The sequence below is a fragment of the Episyrphus balteatus genome, chromosome 2 (genome assembly GCF_945859705.1).
Source record: "Episyrphus balteatus chromosome 2, idEpiBalt1.1, whole genome shotgun sequence".
In the NCBI taxonomy this organism is placed as follows: Eukaryota; Metazoa; Arthropoda; class Insecta; order Diptera; family Syrphidae; genus Episyrphus; species Episyrphus balteatus.
The window spans coordinates 8,532,361-8,549,207 of record NC_079135.1 but is presented as its reverse complement, the minus strand read 5'-3'; the positions used below and the strand labels follow the sequence as shown (position 1 = coordinate 8,549,207).

At 32.6% G+C, this 16,847-nt stretch overlaps 1 long non-coding RNA gene across 1 annotated transcript; it reads left to right on the top strand.

Moving 5' to 3' along the window:
* Positions 1–1,440: 1,440 nt before the first annotated feature.
* On the top strand, positions 1,441–2,352 carry LOC129908297 (uncharacterized). Its single transcript, XR_008771255.1, has 3 exons — positions 1,441–1,862; positions 1,920–2,086; positions 2,221–2,352. It is a non-coding gene; the product is annotated as an uncharacterized LOC129908297 (long non-coding RNA).
* The last annotated feature ends 14,495 nt before the right edge of the window (positions 2,353–16,847 follow it).

Here is a 16,847-nt window from a genome sequence, read left to right as displayed (position 1 = left end):
TACGCCATTTTGCTGCAAATTAATTAACAGTTCCATGTTTTATAAAAACTCAAATACTTAATTTTTATTCAGAGCAACACACTGCAAAAAATTTGTATGGTGTGACACAGGTTAATTATTTTAAAAACTTGCCGTGTTATTGCACTTTACAAAAATGTATAAAAGTTTCCAAACTTGAAGTTAGAACAAAAGATATTACAATTTTAATGCAACAAAACAGGCCTTTTCAGAGAAAAATAACAAAGAAAAATAAACACATTTTCTCGACTGTTGTTTGTTTATTTCTTTTTGAATAAAAGCCCCGATTTTTGTTTGTTATTTTGCTCTGAAAACCCCTGTTTTTTTGCTTTAAAATTGTAATATCTTTCGTTCTAATTTGAACTTTGGAAATTTTTATACATTTTTGAAAAGTGCAATAACACGGCAAGTTTTTAAAATAATAAACCAGTATCACACCATACAATTTTTTTTCGGGATGTTCCTCTCAAATAAAAGTAAGAAATTGAGTTTTTATAAAACATGGAACTGTTACATAATTTGCAGCAAAATGGCGTATGAAATAAAAAATATTTTGATTAAATAATTATTTCTTATTATTAGGCAATGTTTTAGTGAAAGAATTGTAAAAAACAAAAATCAATTATGACCGGAGGAAGCAAAATACTGTTGCAAAGTCGAGATTTTTCGATAATTCACAAAAACTGCATTAAATTGAAAACCGTAAGGATTTGGGATGAACAAGTTACCAAATTCTGAGAGCCCTAAAGTTGGCCTATCTGCATATTTCGTTTGATCCATTACTTTTGGGACACCCTGTATATCCTTAACACCTATTTCTATCTGTAAGTGGTTATATGTATAAACAGAATATCCCAATCCCATACGACATAGACGACGAAGGACTACAACGATGAAGACATCTTAATCATAATGCACAAGAGGAGAGAGGTTTCCCATTGTTCTTAACACCAAAAATGCTAGAAGGATAACAATGCACCCAGCAGTGAGTGTCTCCTCCTGAGGTGCGGTTTAGATATAATTTCTCACAGCAAAGTGTGGGGTATATTTGTTATGTTTTGTAGAATAATCTTGGTCTTGAGTGTAGGTAGGTTTAAATGTTGACAAGGACATTTTTACATTGCTTCTGCATTTTTGTAGCTCGATTTTAAGGATTTTCATTCAGCACCCAGCACCAAAGAGTATCCAGTATATACCTACCCGAATATTGTGGTGTCCTTCTTCGTTCTTGAATTCGGTAGGTGTACCACAGGAGGGTATAGTGGCGCTAAGAGAATCATAAATAACCGATACATATCTTGTGCGATGTACCTTACATACATTTGAATTTATATCTTTTCCCTTTCCTTTCACTCTTTTTGATAATTTCTCCTCGTTTTCGTTTTTTTTTTGTTTTTTTTTTTTTCTTTTATTCTGTCACAAAGAAATCTTTCATCGTAAATTGTATAGCTGTAATAATTTCGAAGAAATTCTTATTCTTCATCAGGATCAGATCAGAAAGTAAGCAGAAGACGGACACACGGATGGATGGTGAAGGCGATAATGATTATAATGACTCAAGGGATTGACACTTTATGACTTTTTGTGTGGGAAAATCAGGTGCATTTTTGTTGCTGTCCTGCGCTGTCCCTTACCGTTTTATTATTCCATATTCGCTCCTTGGGCAATATTGTTGATGTCTTAATAATGCTTCCTTCTTCCTGGATAATCACTTTCTCTTCTCGATTTTTATTATTTACCCAAAAATGAAATTTTCTTGTTGTTGTTTTTGATGTGCTTGGATGGACGACACAGAGCATTGATATTGGGGACACGTTTTCTCGTTTTCTCTTCTTTACCTTGCGGTAATTTTCTTTGGGGTTAATTTTTTCTTTTCATTTTTTTTGTTTCTTTTTATGTAGAAGTAAAGGTACGTGGTAAAATAGAAAGTACTGTGCGAGAAGAAGAAGCAAAACGTGAAAATTGTTGTTCATGAAGTGAACTTTGAGCAAAAGGATAACAATTTTTACTTCAAGGTGAAGTCAAGTTGACGGAATACTAATCACGTGAATGGTTGAGTACACTTTGGGTAGATACATACTTTAACGGGGATTTCCTCGAAACTAGATAAATAGTTTTTGTATTTATTTTTATTTATTTTTTTTTTCGGTTTTGGTTTGGTTTGGGGTTTGGCGGTATAATCAACTATGTAAATTCATGGAGCCTTGAGATTTTATTGCTTTATGCTTGACTATGACAGGTAGCTCTACGTTTATATCCCTTGAAGCCGTTTTGAGATCTTCTTTAGCAGATTGGAGAGAATATTATATATCTTCTGTATATATTTTCATTTATAAACCAAAAAAAGATGAAGAAGAAGAAGATGCTTTTTCTTGTGTTCGTACTTGTGTAGTGAAAATATAAACAGATTTTATTGCTCAGTAAATCAGAAATTAACTGGATGAATTGAGTTGGAGTCAATGTAGTATAAATTGCCTTTCCAGGATGGGAGAAGAAGATTTGTTTTTGGTTGAAGAAGAAGTGTGCGGTAATAAATAGGAAACATGACAGCAGAAGGTTTTCAAGAATTTCATTAGGCTTTATTGTGGTGTTTTTGTTTGGTTTTTGGGAGAGATGGGGGCATGACTTGAATTATTGACAAACTTTTGCAGAGTAATGGCAATACGAAAACAGAGAATTGTAGTAATAACCATCGATTGGCTTTGGAGTAAGTATTTTACCTGGAAATCAATATTTTGGATTAAATTGCTTAGAAATAATGTAAAAAGCTATCTTAGAGGACTATTGGCTTGAAGATAAACTTTGTTTACCTAGGCTTTAAACGGCCAATGAAACAAATATTACATAAGAGAAGTTACTTTGCTAACTTTATTTCAATGTGAAATGTACTTAAAGCCCAAAATTTCTATCAATAAAAACATTCCAATTTAAAAAAAATGATAACTTTGCAAGCCATAGATATCTTTTTTTATTTTATCTTCTAAAAGAAATATTTTTTTTTTCAAAAATTAATTTTTCTTTCAATGTTATTAGGAATAGAAATTTATGATTTTTCAAAATTTTAATGGTTAAAGAATAAGTTCTTTTGAAATAAATTGCAAATTTGCGTAGTTGAATTGGAATTATTTTGGATTGAATACACTGGTCAACAACTCAAAAACCTCTAGAAAAGTATAATTTTGGTTCTTGTGGCTACAATTTTATGATCAGTGACTTACAATTTAGATTAGCTTCTCTATGGCTTATTAACTGAAACTTAAGATATCTCGAGCAATAAAAGAGATATCGGAAAAATTTAAACAGTTTTTGAAAGAAGGATATCTGTTGTTATAATCACCGTTACAAATTTATTTATAATGAATTACCCCACATAAAAACAGAAGCTCGAAAACAACCAAAATTACGTTTTTTAGCATTTTATAACGGTAATATTTCAAAAACGAAGGCCAATCAATTTTTTTCTGACTTCAGATTCGAGTTCAGCATATCAAAAACCTATAGAAAAGTATATCTTGGTTCTTGCGGCAAAAAAAAAACTTCAATTTTGTTGACCAGTGATATTAAAAGGTTTTATTATTTTTAGAGTTTAAAAAAATGTAACTGAGACTTAAAAAAAAACTTTTTAAAGCGAAAAAAGAAATGAATGTGCAAATGTACACGCGATTGAAATTATACTTCTTAATCACATATATTCACTTCAGGGCCCCCAAGCACTATCTAACTAGTATGATAAACTGTAACTACTTAAAGTTGAAGTCTAATATTAATTTTAAAATTTTGTTTTAGTTGTTTCAACTCTTATTTAACGATGTTTCATGTAATTTTTTTTTAGCCTTATTAAATTTTAAGAAGCATTTTTGTTCCTCAATGCACTTATGAATTTAATAAATTGCACTTGATTTTGCCTTAAATATTTGATTTTTCAGCTATACTACTTACTTAACCTGAAGGCAACTACTCTTCTTTTCTTTCAATAAAAAATGAGAACAAATAAGTACATATTTTATATGAAAAAAAGATGTTTTTTTTTTTCAAAAATCTTTAAAAAAAAAATACCTCCCATAGAACTTTTTTTTTTTCATTTTTGACTATCTTTCAAATGACTAGTTCAATATTTTTATACAAAAACAATCAATATACCCTTCATAGAAATATAAAAAAATGCATTTTTAGATATTTAAATCCAAACGAAAATTTCAAAAAAATTAAATGACCCGTTTTCGATATTGCATTAATTGTTTGAGAAATATTTAGGTACTCAGAAACTAAAAAGAGGTTGTCTGTAAAGCCGATTTACGGACGATGATTTTACGTGATAACGTCGTCAGAAAACAGGTTGTGTGCTTTTGTTTAAAATGAGTCAATTGAAGCGTTTACTTATTTCAAACAATCATAATTTACAAGAAAAAGCTAAAAAGAATACCTTTTTTATTTTCTCATTATATGTATTAATTTTTTTATTTTAAAAGCTTACAAAAAAATAATGCGATTTAAAAGCCAAGTATTTCTTCTTAAGAATAAAACCATTTTTAAATTTTTACAATGCGCAAAAAGTTTAAAAATAATTTATGGAATACAATCATTTTCATCAAAAAAAGCAAAAACAAAACATGAATTTTTATATTCTCACGTCATTAATTCAATTTCCTTAACAACCTATACAAAATTATACCATCTGAAAGCTAATTGTCTAAGCTCAAAACATATATATCGATCAGGTGTATGAGACATCTACAAAAAGAGCTAGAATTTTTTGAACTCGATCAAATTTCATTAAAAAAAGCAAAAAAAAAACATTTATTTTTATGTCTTCACGCTATTTTATCAATTGTTTCCAATGACAACCCATAAAAATAAATTAAACCATGTGAAAGCTTATTTTTTCAACTTTCATATGACGCTTTAATCATATTCTTGAGATGTTTACAAGAGGAGTAAGAGTTTTTTAAAGTCAACCATGTCGAAATTCCAGACTGAGATTACGGTACTTCCCACACTAGTGGCTGTTCATGATGAACAGATCTCCACTGGTGTTTTGAGGTTTTTCGCAAGTTTTTTGATTTAACATTGTGTAGCTTGTAGTTAGTGTACCGTTATGTGTGATAAACCAAATGAAAGGTAATTGTATCAGGATGCTCATAAAAGCCTAATCAAATTTCTATCTACTCTAGATCAAAATTTATAACCTGTTGAATTTTACCGTTATCTCAAAATTGTGTTTACAAAAATGATTGAAATTTTGTACACATATAGTCCTGGTTATGATCTATCATTGCTCTGTATACTTTATTTCTCTAACTGTTGAAGAAAAAAAGATAAAAATCAAAAACGATGAAAATCGGTTAAAAACGGTCAAAAAAACTGTTTTTTTAAAACTTGTTTCTTCCGTTATTCAGTCAAAAATCAATCAATCACTTCAATTTTTTGCGTATGCGTATAGCCAAGCCCTAAAAGCTCTATAAGTTTGAAATTTTTTGAACGCTCCAAAAAAAAGCTAAAAATCAAAAATTACCCAAAAATACCCTTAAAAAACATATTTCGAAACGCAGAGTGTTGGAAAAGAATCCGTATCAGACGTCTAATTTTTTTTTCTCTCATATTTCACCTGGCATCTTTAGAATTGTCAAAAAAAATTTCTTTTACCCAAAATCATCATTTTGTCATAGCCCTTACACGTGTACAACGTGAAAACAAAACGTTTTAGCTTAGTTTCAAATTTTTTTAGAATTTTTTCTTGAATGCAGTTATTCTTAAATTAGTCTCATCTATCTATAGCAAAAAAAATCAATTCTCTACAACTTCGCGTTTAGATTTTAGCCTAAATTTCATCTTTCCGTTTTACCGCTGTTTACCCTATTAAATGACGGAATTTTTAAAAATCCTTCATTTGGATTAAGCTTTAGGTTATTATCTTTCAAATAAGCTATACCTAGAAGATTTTTGTATCTCTAAAAGTTTATTTTTAATTGAAATTTTTTGCCGCACTGCGAAAGTGCGAGAGTGTAACGTCACTTTTTTGTGGTGGCTGCCATGGTTCATCGATTTATAAGACGTTATCACGTCAAAAAAACGTACGATGGCAGGTACCGTAATCCTATAGAAAAGCATAGTTTCCCAAACAAGATTACATGACTTTCATCCTTTAACTATATTTAAATATTACTTCAAATGTAAATAAATTATCTGCATACTTAGCTTTCATGCAAATCCTTATGGTTGTTGGTTGGTTTGGTTTAGGTTAGCATCCACTTGAGGTATTTTTTAACCAAACCATTAACCACTTGCTTTCAAAACCACATCATCGTGGTCAACATCTTGATCAGCTGCATTAAGCTGGTGATGACCCTAAAGCTCTTGGTTAAATGACGACCAATGCATTTGAGATGCAAACAAATCAAATCAAATTCCATTACATGGTTTCGGTGGTATTCATTAAAGCAGCAGGCGATTGCGGATGCGATATCTCTTCTGCTTGATGCACCTTCATCCGATAAATTGATTATTATAGCGAGTCAAACCAATTTCTTGTTTGTTTACATTATAATGCAATGGAAATACAAATAGAAAGAGAGAGAGCGAAAGTAGGTATTGTTGCCAATAGACCAAAAGCCCTTCAGCAGCCTTCATACACATTGTAATTGTTATTATGCGGGACCAAAACTCATTGCATATTGCAATTATGCTTCTTGACGTGTGTGTACGAACCTCAAAACCCCATAGTTTCGAAACCTCATTTTCTTGGGAAGGTACTCCCTTCCTTCCACCCTCCGCAAAGTCTAATTAAATTCGCACAATTAAATTCAAGATTCTGTGTTTTCGGAGTATAATTAATCTCTCTAATACTCCCCATCGCTCTGATTCAAGTAAGGAGAAGACATTGCACGGATTTCGTGAGTCGTCTTGGAATCGCCTTAAGGGCACATTGGTTTGACTGTTATAGGACATGGCTCCTCTATTGTTTGCGGTTGGATAATCATAATATTAATAATCATACGCCTGCACCAACAACACCGAGAAACGATTTAAACCATATCTCACTTAAATGCCAAAGATACGGTTAGGATGCAAATTTGAGCAGCTCAATCCATAAACAGACATATGAACATGAACCAAGAACATATGCATTTAACGGTACAATGAACAACAACATCTCTTCGAGCTTATCATAGACGTCCATTTCGTCCTTAGTCTGCGTGATTGAAGTAAATCAGTGTTTCAGTCTTGTTCGGCATTGTAATCCGGATAAATCCGAAGGACCGCAGAGTTATAGAATTGATCCTATCAGAGAGGGAATTAAATACAAACCAAACAACTCTCATAGTCAATATTATGTATGAATATTTGAACTTATGCTAATGTTTGGGAGATTTTCAATTTTGTTAAAGTATCCTATTATAACAAAAGGATACAATATCGAAGCTTATCCTATTGCAAGAGGAGATATAATAAAATATAGGAGAGAAGAGAAAATGTACATATTATAATGGTTTGACTGTTGGCATCAAAATTGTTATAAATCAAATATTTATCATTTAAACATCAATAGTCATAGTCAAAGTGAGTTCATATGTATATTCATTTTGATTTCGATTTTTGAGATATGAGATATTGTTTAGAAATGAATGAAAATGTTCAAGGACGATGGTAAATATGAAAACATGGATAGATTTCAATAACAACTGATTTTGATTAAAAATTCATCAATATTCTAGTATTTCAAACAAAATGAAATATGAACTTCATCAATACTTTAATGCAGTTTTAAGCAAAGTCATGTATTTTGAAGATGTTTAATTTTGTAGCCACATTTTGATGCTTGAATTTTGTAGTTATACACTTTTAGCTGCTTGTCGCTATAACATTTGAGGCGGAATTAATTGTGGATTTAATTGTTCTAAATTATAAATTCAAAAGGTCACTGTGGTGTATGAGTACTTTTTTTTTTTTTGGTGTGGTGAATAAAAACTAATTCTTCTATAATTTTTAAACTAAGCGTAGGATAGTGAAAATAAAAGTTGGGCTAAGCTTGGGCAAACAAACCACGTTTTTAAACAAACGATTTTTTTCACAGGAAAAGAAAATCAACTTTTTTTGGTTTCTGATATGAAAAAAAGTTTTTTGTTGCATCTTTTGAAAACAATAGTGAAATAAAGAAAAAAAAGTTGGGGTTACGTTGGACAAATGAACCACAATGCATAACCAACAATTATTACACTGATAAAAAAAAATAATTTCTGTGATTTTTGAGGTGAAAATAAAAAAAAATAATTCCGTTATAATTTTAGAACTAAGGGTGAGCTAACTAAAAAAAATCTTGGGCTATCCTAAGGAGATCGGAAACTTTCGTACATATTTTACCCCCCAAAACCCATTTCTTTATTTCTTGTTGTTGTAATTTCGTTTGTTATCGTGAATAAATGTGAAAAACACACAGTGTAAACACAGTGCTTTCACGCATATATAGCTAAAAGCCTCAATCCGAGCTTGTAGGCAAACCAGTATGACGTCAGAAGGTTCCCATCTCCTTTTGGGTACCTTTGAACCTTGGGCAATCAAACCAGGCAGGTTTGAAAACAAAATTAGCATTTGAATCGTTTATTTCAAAAACAGCATAAGTCCACTTTTTCCAAAAATTTTTTTTTTGGAAATTTCTCATTTATGTATATTTATTCATCTTCTGAAAAAAAATTAAGTATGTCAGACCCCCCAAAATACGAAAACTGAAAGAAAAGGGCTCAAAATATATGGAAAATTTTCACCCGGTGACAACATTTTTGACTGTTAAATACATGACTTTTTACCAGTTTTAAATTATTTTGGCAGCAATCTTGACACGCACCCCCTTTTGTTATATATCTATAAAAAGGTAAAGAATTACTCTATCTATATCTATTAAATTCATTAAAATTGTACTCAGGATTCAAAAGTTATAGCCAGATTTCTGGTGGTGGCAGCATTTTTAGCTCTTGAATAATATGACATTTTATCAGTTTTAAATTTTTTTGGCAAACATCATGACACGCAAGCCTTTAAGTTATACATCTATAAAAAGGTAAAGATTTACTCTATCTACTGCTATTTAATTTATTAAAATCGAAAGTAGGGTTCAAAAGCTATAGCTAAATAAAAACAAAAGTTTTACCACAAAAATTTCGTTTATTTCAGAAACGACAGTCCACCGACTTTAAATGCTTAAAAACCCGCAAAGACCTAAAAAAAAAAGTTTATATTTTAAAGGTTTCTAAATGCATCTTAGGCTAGATTATAACTCGGCACACTCTAAATTTGAAGTGTTTTGGAATTTTAAGTAAAAAACAGTTTTTTGTTGCTCCTGAAAAGTTTATGCTCATGGACTTATGTCGTTTCTGAAATAAACGATTCATTTAAGAGTGCCAACTTCACATAGCCCACAGGATGAAGCAACCTATTTTATGAGAAAATGAAGTGTCAAATTGACACCGACAACTGCAATGTACCTAGCAAGTCCATCTCAATAGTTTTCCAATAAGTTTTCTTCAAAGTCCACTTTTTCATAAACTTTCATTTTGAACTAATTGAAAAGTTAGTTCAGCTAAATTACATACAACCTCCCTGAAGGCATGTCATACTATTGTTCTTTGGTCATTTCGAAAAAGTAAATTTACCCTCAATATGAATTTCAATATTTTTATTGATCTAATAAAAAAAATGGTTATAACTTCTAAATAAACCTCCATTCCATCCACTCTAACCCTATTATACTCCTATAACAAGCCTATAACATTGTCAATAAAATATTATACAAATTTGTGCAGGCGCATACCTTTGCGTAAAAGTCTTAAAAGCTTCATTAGCAGCATTTATTGTGTTTCTCTCTTACCGTCAAGGCTAATATGTACACAAAAGTGTACAACTTGCCCTGTACTCGTATAGTACACAACCATCATCACCAAGGCAAGCATACAATCGCATAACAAATAAAATTGGTGTCAGTCGATTTATGTTAATATTGACGAAGCTGATAAGAAGAGACGTTAAGTCGTTGTTCAGTTTTGTTTATGAAAGAATCAACTAGAAAAAACAAACACCTATCGCGAACCTTCTCTCAATTTGATACGCCAAAGAATGCGCTAAATGTACACACAAAACGATCGACGTACAACATGCGTGGTGAATGGAATGAAATGGCCCTTTAGTTGAGTTGAACGTTGCGTTGGCGGCGTCATGACAGCTGGTGGGCAGTGGCGTATTGAGGGGGGGGCTCAGGGGGCTCAAGCCCCCCCCAAGCCTTCAAGATCATGTTATTATTTAGCTGATTTAATCATAATGTACTTGATTATCTAAAACTTTTTCGTAAATCTTAGAGATTAAGAGCTAGGTCAGATGGTCGAGCCCCCTCCAAATTCTAAAACGGATGTTTTGTTTGAGTAAGAACATTAGCTGACGTTGAGGGTTAAGTTAAATTTTTTTTCGGATTTAAGTTAAATTCCAATTTTTTAGTATTTTGACGTCGAATTGCATCACCGTTAAATTTTGCAAGACTTCTTATGCAATCTCAAAACGCCGTATTTTATCGTCTTAAGTATATTTACTTTTTATCAAAAATAATATTTTTCTTAAAGATATTGCAAATACATAGATATTTTTGATATCTTAAGATCAAGTGGACAACAAACTAATGGTTTTTTTAAGCAGTACGCGCTTCTGATTTGGATTAAAAAAGCAACAAATTGCGAAAAAATATATATTTCGGATTAAACATCAGAAAAAATTTCATCTAAAATTAGTTTTTGAGACTTTAATGTTCTGCATTTCACGTTTTGCGCATTCGCTTGCCGAAAGTGAAAATAGGCCTTCTGCATTTTTTCACTCATTTAGATTTTCTGATCGAATTCATTTCACTTTGTTGCTGTTTGTGAATTTGCTACCTTTTTCAATGAATCTGCAAATTTTGGGCAAACTACTATTACCAAAACTTATATTTTATCGTTTTGTAATGTTTACTTGTTGTTAATTTAATACGAAATACATAAAACACATGAGGCATGAAATATCATAACTGCCTCTGTATTTCCAACATCATTCGCTTAGCACTTTACCTAATTCATTTTTAGCATTTCACTTACATATTTGATTTGTCTCGCAAAATGTGTCTTCTTATTTTTCTTTTAACGTCTGTTTTTTTTGCATTAAAATTGCCAATAAAATTGCATCCATATTCAAAGCAGCAGTAATTTCCGTTTAGAAACTAAACAAAAATGGATGATCCTTCAGTTTTGACGTTTTCGAAGCAATTTCGAAGTTTTCGAAATCGATCGAAATAAATTAGGCACATGATATTTTTCATTTCACGTGAAATTGAAAAGTGATTTCAATTCACTTTCGGTCAAATTGCGGAACATGGGCGTTTATATTGAAAATAGTTATGAGTTTAACTAAAAAACTAGACGTGATAGGAATAAATCTGTTAACTGTTTGAACTCAGCACATGAGAAAGTTCGAACGAAATAAATATTTTACATATTTATATATTTTACACAAAAAGCAAGACGTTGAAACCTTGTTGTTTGTTTAAAATGTTTGGGATACAAGAACTTTGAAAAAACACTACTTTGAATGTTAAAAGAGGAGACAGCAGTACGAAGCTGTCGATCGAAAGCAGTTAAATGCTACTATACCACTTTCAGTACCGCAGCACAGAGCTTCACTCTCGATCAAAGATGAATGAAAAAGCAAGAAAAAATTTTCGTAGGCTTACCCTCTAAAAAAATTTTGAAAAATTTTCCAGCCCCCTCCAAATTTTTTTCTGGATACGCCACTGCTGGTGGGCTACCATGATCATTGCACTGCATGCCGCTAGAAAACGACAAGTGCATGACAGCCTACACTACACAAACCATATTATCTCAAAGTCCAAGTCAAGTCCTAAAAAAAACAGCTCTAAAGGTATTCCTATTCAACACAACTTTCCCACCATTACGAGATATTGTTCTTTTTTGATTGATGAGAGAATAGTCTCTGACACTTGTGTTTGGGTATGTGTCATTCCTAATCATGCACAAATATTTGCTCAAAGTATTGAGGGTTTTCCCAGCTTGACGCGATGGACTACGATGTTGAATGTTGTGTGTGCGGCATTCGTCTGGTAAATGTTTGCTTATGAACTTGTTGCGCCGCGGGAACTGGTAACCTTTTTCTTATCGGTTCGTCATGGAAATGCGCGCATACTCATCAAGTGCGGTATAGGTAATACTTTAAGTCTTTCACTAATTTTTCATAAATTCTATGGTAATTGTATATTAAAATGAAAAACCGCCACTGTTGTTTGGCCCGTTTTTATCTTTACTCACAGTCTTGAGCAGATTAGTAGAACAATCAAAGTGTCATTATTGAATGTTTACCAAAGACATTCTTTTCAGCAAGGTTGATAATAATAATTCTGCGGGTTACGCATTTTTTGCGTGTTGAATCTTCTTGGGGAGTTTTTTGTGGAAAACTTTAAAAGCTTCGTAATTTAATTTAATTAATTTGCAGAACTTACTTACTCTGTACTTACTCTGCTCTGTAAAGTTGGTTCTAACAGTCTTCGTGATTTTTTAAAATTTAGAAAACATTTTTGAGTGATTAGATCAAAAATAAATGTGATTATCATAAAAAAGCTTCTATAAGCCTCATATAACGCTTCTTACATGACGAAAGACAGTTTTTTCAATAACTTTTTGCCAATACTCTGCTCTGAAAAGCTAGTTATTACGTTACTCTTCCAGATTTTTGGTAATCTATGAGAATTGTTTGCTTCATAAGGTCGAAAATATAGATTAATTGTATAAGGGTTCTATAAGCCTCGCAAAACACTTTTACAAAAAAAAAACAGTTTTGATTCTTCTCGTACCTTCTAAATAGAGTAAATTCAAACTTTCAGATTAATCTTCTTACTACCCAGCTATAGAAGGCTTATGAGCTTTTCTCAAATTTATTCGCACAATTTGCTTACTTTGTTTTTACTCTGCTTTGAACAGCTGTTTCTTACAGTGCTTTTCCTGGTTTTTGAAAACCTAGCAAAAAATGTTTCCTTTATTCAAAAATAAAGGTTAGTAGAGGCTCCTATAAACCTCATATAACACTTGTTACATGAAAAAGGAAATTTTTCATTTTCTTTCCACTTAAATGGAGTATATCCAAACGCTTTGGTGAATAATTTTAAAGGCTTAAAGAAGCTTTTCTAACCAAATCAATTCGCAGACTTTGGTTACTCTGTTCTTACTCTGCTCTGAAAAGCTGGTTATTACAGTGTTCTTCCTGATTTTTGGAAATCTAGCAGAATTGTTTGCTTCATTTCATCAAAAATAAAGATAAATAAGTATCATACAACACTTCTTATATGATAAAAGCCGATTTTCAGTCTCCTTGCTCTTTAATACCTAGAGTAAATTCAAACTTTTACAATAATATTACTATCACCCAGTGGTGATAGCAGCCTTATAGGAGCTTTTACTTCACCCAATTAATGGATTTTTCTATTTTTCCCGCAATATAATGTAAATTTTTTGTTTAGAAACAAAATAGTTGCATTCTAATTTGTATTTTTCATCATTTTCGTTGCTGCCTTTTCTTGAAAACAATTGAATTTGATTATCATCTCGTGTGTGTACATATTTTTGCAAATAAATCACCTCCGCAGTTCCATTCACAATGGATGGCGTTGCAGAGTAATTATGCGGAAACCAAAATTGCAGTTGCAGGCAAACTAACGATTGTCTTATTCCGCCAACAACGATGCGCCGCAGGCATTTTGTATTTCGTATATTTACCTTGCCTACCATCAAAGTAAATTTTTTAGCTCCCAAGGGAAAAAATGCAAACACCTTCAAACTACAACTATTTGGCATTTTGTTACCAAACAAAATGAAGGTGAGAAAGATGTTTGTTGTGTATTCAAGTTGACAAATTGCTTACGAAAAAGAAGATTTCATCGGTTTTTATTTTTCTTCACACCACAGCAACTGTACTGATTGCTATGAAGTAAAGTTTTTTTATTTTTCCATGCCTTGACGATTTTTGATTAGATCTAAATTGTATTCACGGTGACTTATTTTTCGTGTTAATTGTATTTTTTGATAATTATCACATGCAACAATGTGTGTTGAGTAAAAATTGAGGTGTGAATATTATTTCAATCATAAAGTATGCAGTATGTGGTAATAAGAAGCTCCCATTTTGTTATCAGAATAGAGTATTTTCGCGTTTCGGATGCGTTTTGAATGCGTTCCGGACGAGTTTTGGACGCGTTCCGGACGCGTTTTGGACGCGTTTCGGACTCGTTTTGGAAGCGTTTTTGACGCGGTTTGGACGCGTTTCAGATGCGTTTCAGACGCGTTTCAGACACGTGTCGGACGCGTTTTCAAATCGGTAGGTTTCTTACCTACTGTTAGGAACATTGGTTGTAAGCAAAATTCCTTAAAATGTTGCGGCCACTGGATGTCACCAAGTTGATTACATATTTTACTTGCCAATTTGTTTTTATTGATCAAACGTTTAATGATTTGCATCAGGGACATAAGTCTTCCACTACTTATTCTAATGTTAGAAACCCCCAACTTTTATAGCTGAAGGTAAAAGTTCTCTTATTGAGATTGGCTAGTAGATAAACTTTTTACATCTCTAACCATGAAAATGTAATCAATATTGAATGTCTTTTTGATAGTTCTGACATTTTTTTTACTACGTCATCCAAAAACTTAACCAATTTTTCACTTCTGTTCGAAATGGACCAAAGATTTATACTACCCAGATGGCGCTTCACACGGATTCACTCATTCATTCTGAATATAACTGATTTCTCTATACGCGACTGCTGATCGAAATGGAATCATTTTTTCTGACTGTGTTTTTCGGTTCGACCATAACTCTTAATGCAGTCAAAACATTATTAAGCAATTTTTTATGAATGCTACAGTCATAAACCCAAATACTCTGTCATCGATCTTATCCTTGCTGATATTTTTTGATGGCTGGCTATGATGGCTGTCGTTGATGGACCCTCATATTCTTCCCAAAACACATACGACGACGAGTTGGTAGTTGGTACATTTCGCCCGCCCCTTTGAGTCATAAAATAAAAGAAAATTAAGGAAACGAGAGGGAATTTGTCTTGGGATGATTAATCGACATCCTCGCCACTGCTGATTCCTTCCGAAAGAAAAAGAGTGTGGCGCACACACATCACATGAGTGTACCGAAATGCACTTTCGTGATAAATTACAAATGCTTCACCCTTTTTTTTTTAACTCGCTGGTCTACGCTGCTCTACACCATCATCATCATCGGACAAAAATACTGGAAGCAGACCACCATCACGCATGGAACCGAAAAAAAAGAAAATTGGAAATAAAGGAAGACGGTCGCTTGTGCTATTGCCATAAATTGACCCATAAAAATGATTTATCCTTGCTTGTGGGATCAGCACTTTTGATTTTTATTCTTATCCCTTTTTTCTTCTTCTCTTGGGGATATAAGAATATCTGCGAGATAAAAGGGATGAATTTCAACAAAAACACCACTAAAAAGGGGTAAGGGAGTGAGATAATGTGATATTAAATGTGGTTTTGGTTAACTATCCTTATGGTGCGCTAGAGCCATTTTCATGGACGACTGACCGACACTACCGCAGCGCAGCACGACTGACTATAGATTCTCCTCTGATACTGACAGAAACCGATGGAAGTCGATGACAGTTCATCACGGTCATAAATCCACCAAGTGGATGCGACTCGTAAAGTGTAATGAGAAACTGGCGATATGGTGGATCGATTGGCGGAAAAGGGCCATCATCGTAAAATTTGATATTTATGACGTATGAACCTGTGAGTATGACACGATGGTATAGCATGGCGCTGGTTGATGGTTTTGATGCTTGATATGCCTGCCGCCTGCTGCCTATGGCACACGTCAAGAGAGGATATATATGTTTTTTTTTTTGTCTGTTTTTGGTTATTTTGTAGTTTTCTATATCTACGGCAAACCACAATCAAGGATAAAGGCATCTAGGTTGATGGGTATCCTATCCTGGCAGCTGTTGCGGAACACAATATTTTCACTCTGTTGCTTCGGCGGCGTTGATGACGGCTGCCACAAGTCAACCTCAGTAATTTTCGATTTTTATTATCCTTTGAAAATCGGTGACAACAAATTGGACAACCGACTAACATATGTTACACATTTTTCAAATAGACACACTCTGAATAGAAAGGCACCACCAACGCTTGTCCTTTCTGTCAGGATGAAAGTGAAAAATTTCGTTTCACTTTCGAGTGGTTGATTTTTGGGTCACTTTCTAATCAATTTTTCGAGTTGATGTAGATGACTGTCAATTCTGTGGTCTTCTAAACAGTTGTTGTAGGATAGTTGTCGGTGGAAGTGATCATCAGGTTTCCTATGAATTTTAATGTGGATAGGTAGCTGATATGGCTACTCAAGGATGAATCAATAAAATCGTGAGACAAAATTTACTTTCAGTACAAACTCTTCTATGTAAATGCAGGCAAATTGAATAAAATTGAATTTAAAAACGAGAGAATTAGAGTAAGATAAAGTAACCAATGAGCCTTTGTAGTCCTGTGATGGGAAATTTTATAGACGAAATTGAAGGAAACATAACTTTTCTGATAACATTGCCTGACAATTTTACCCAAAACTACCTCATTCCAAATTGAAGCTTAAATAAATAATTTAAAAAAATTGATGAAAAGATTTTTTTTTTCAAAAATTAATATTTTAGAGCAAAAGGAGTTGACACAAAAAGGAAGTGGTGCAAATTGACCCAATGCACGTCGATATTTCTTACTTTACTA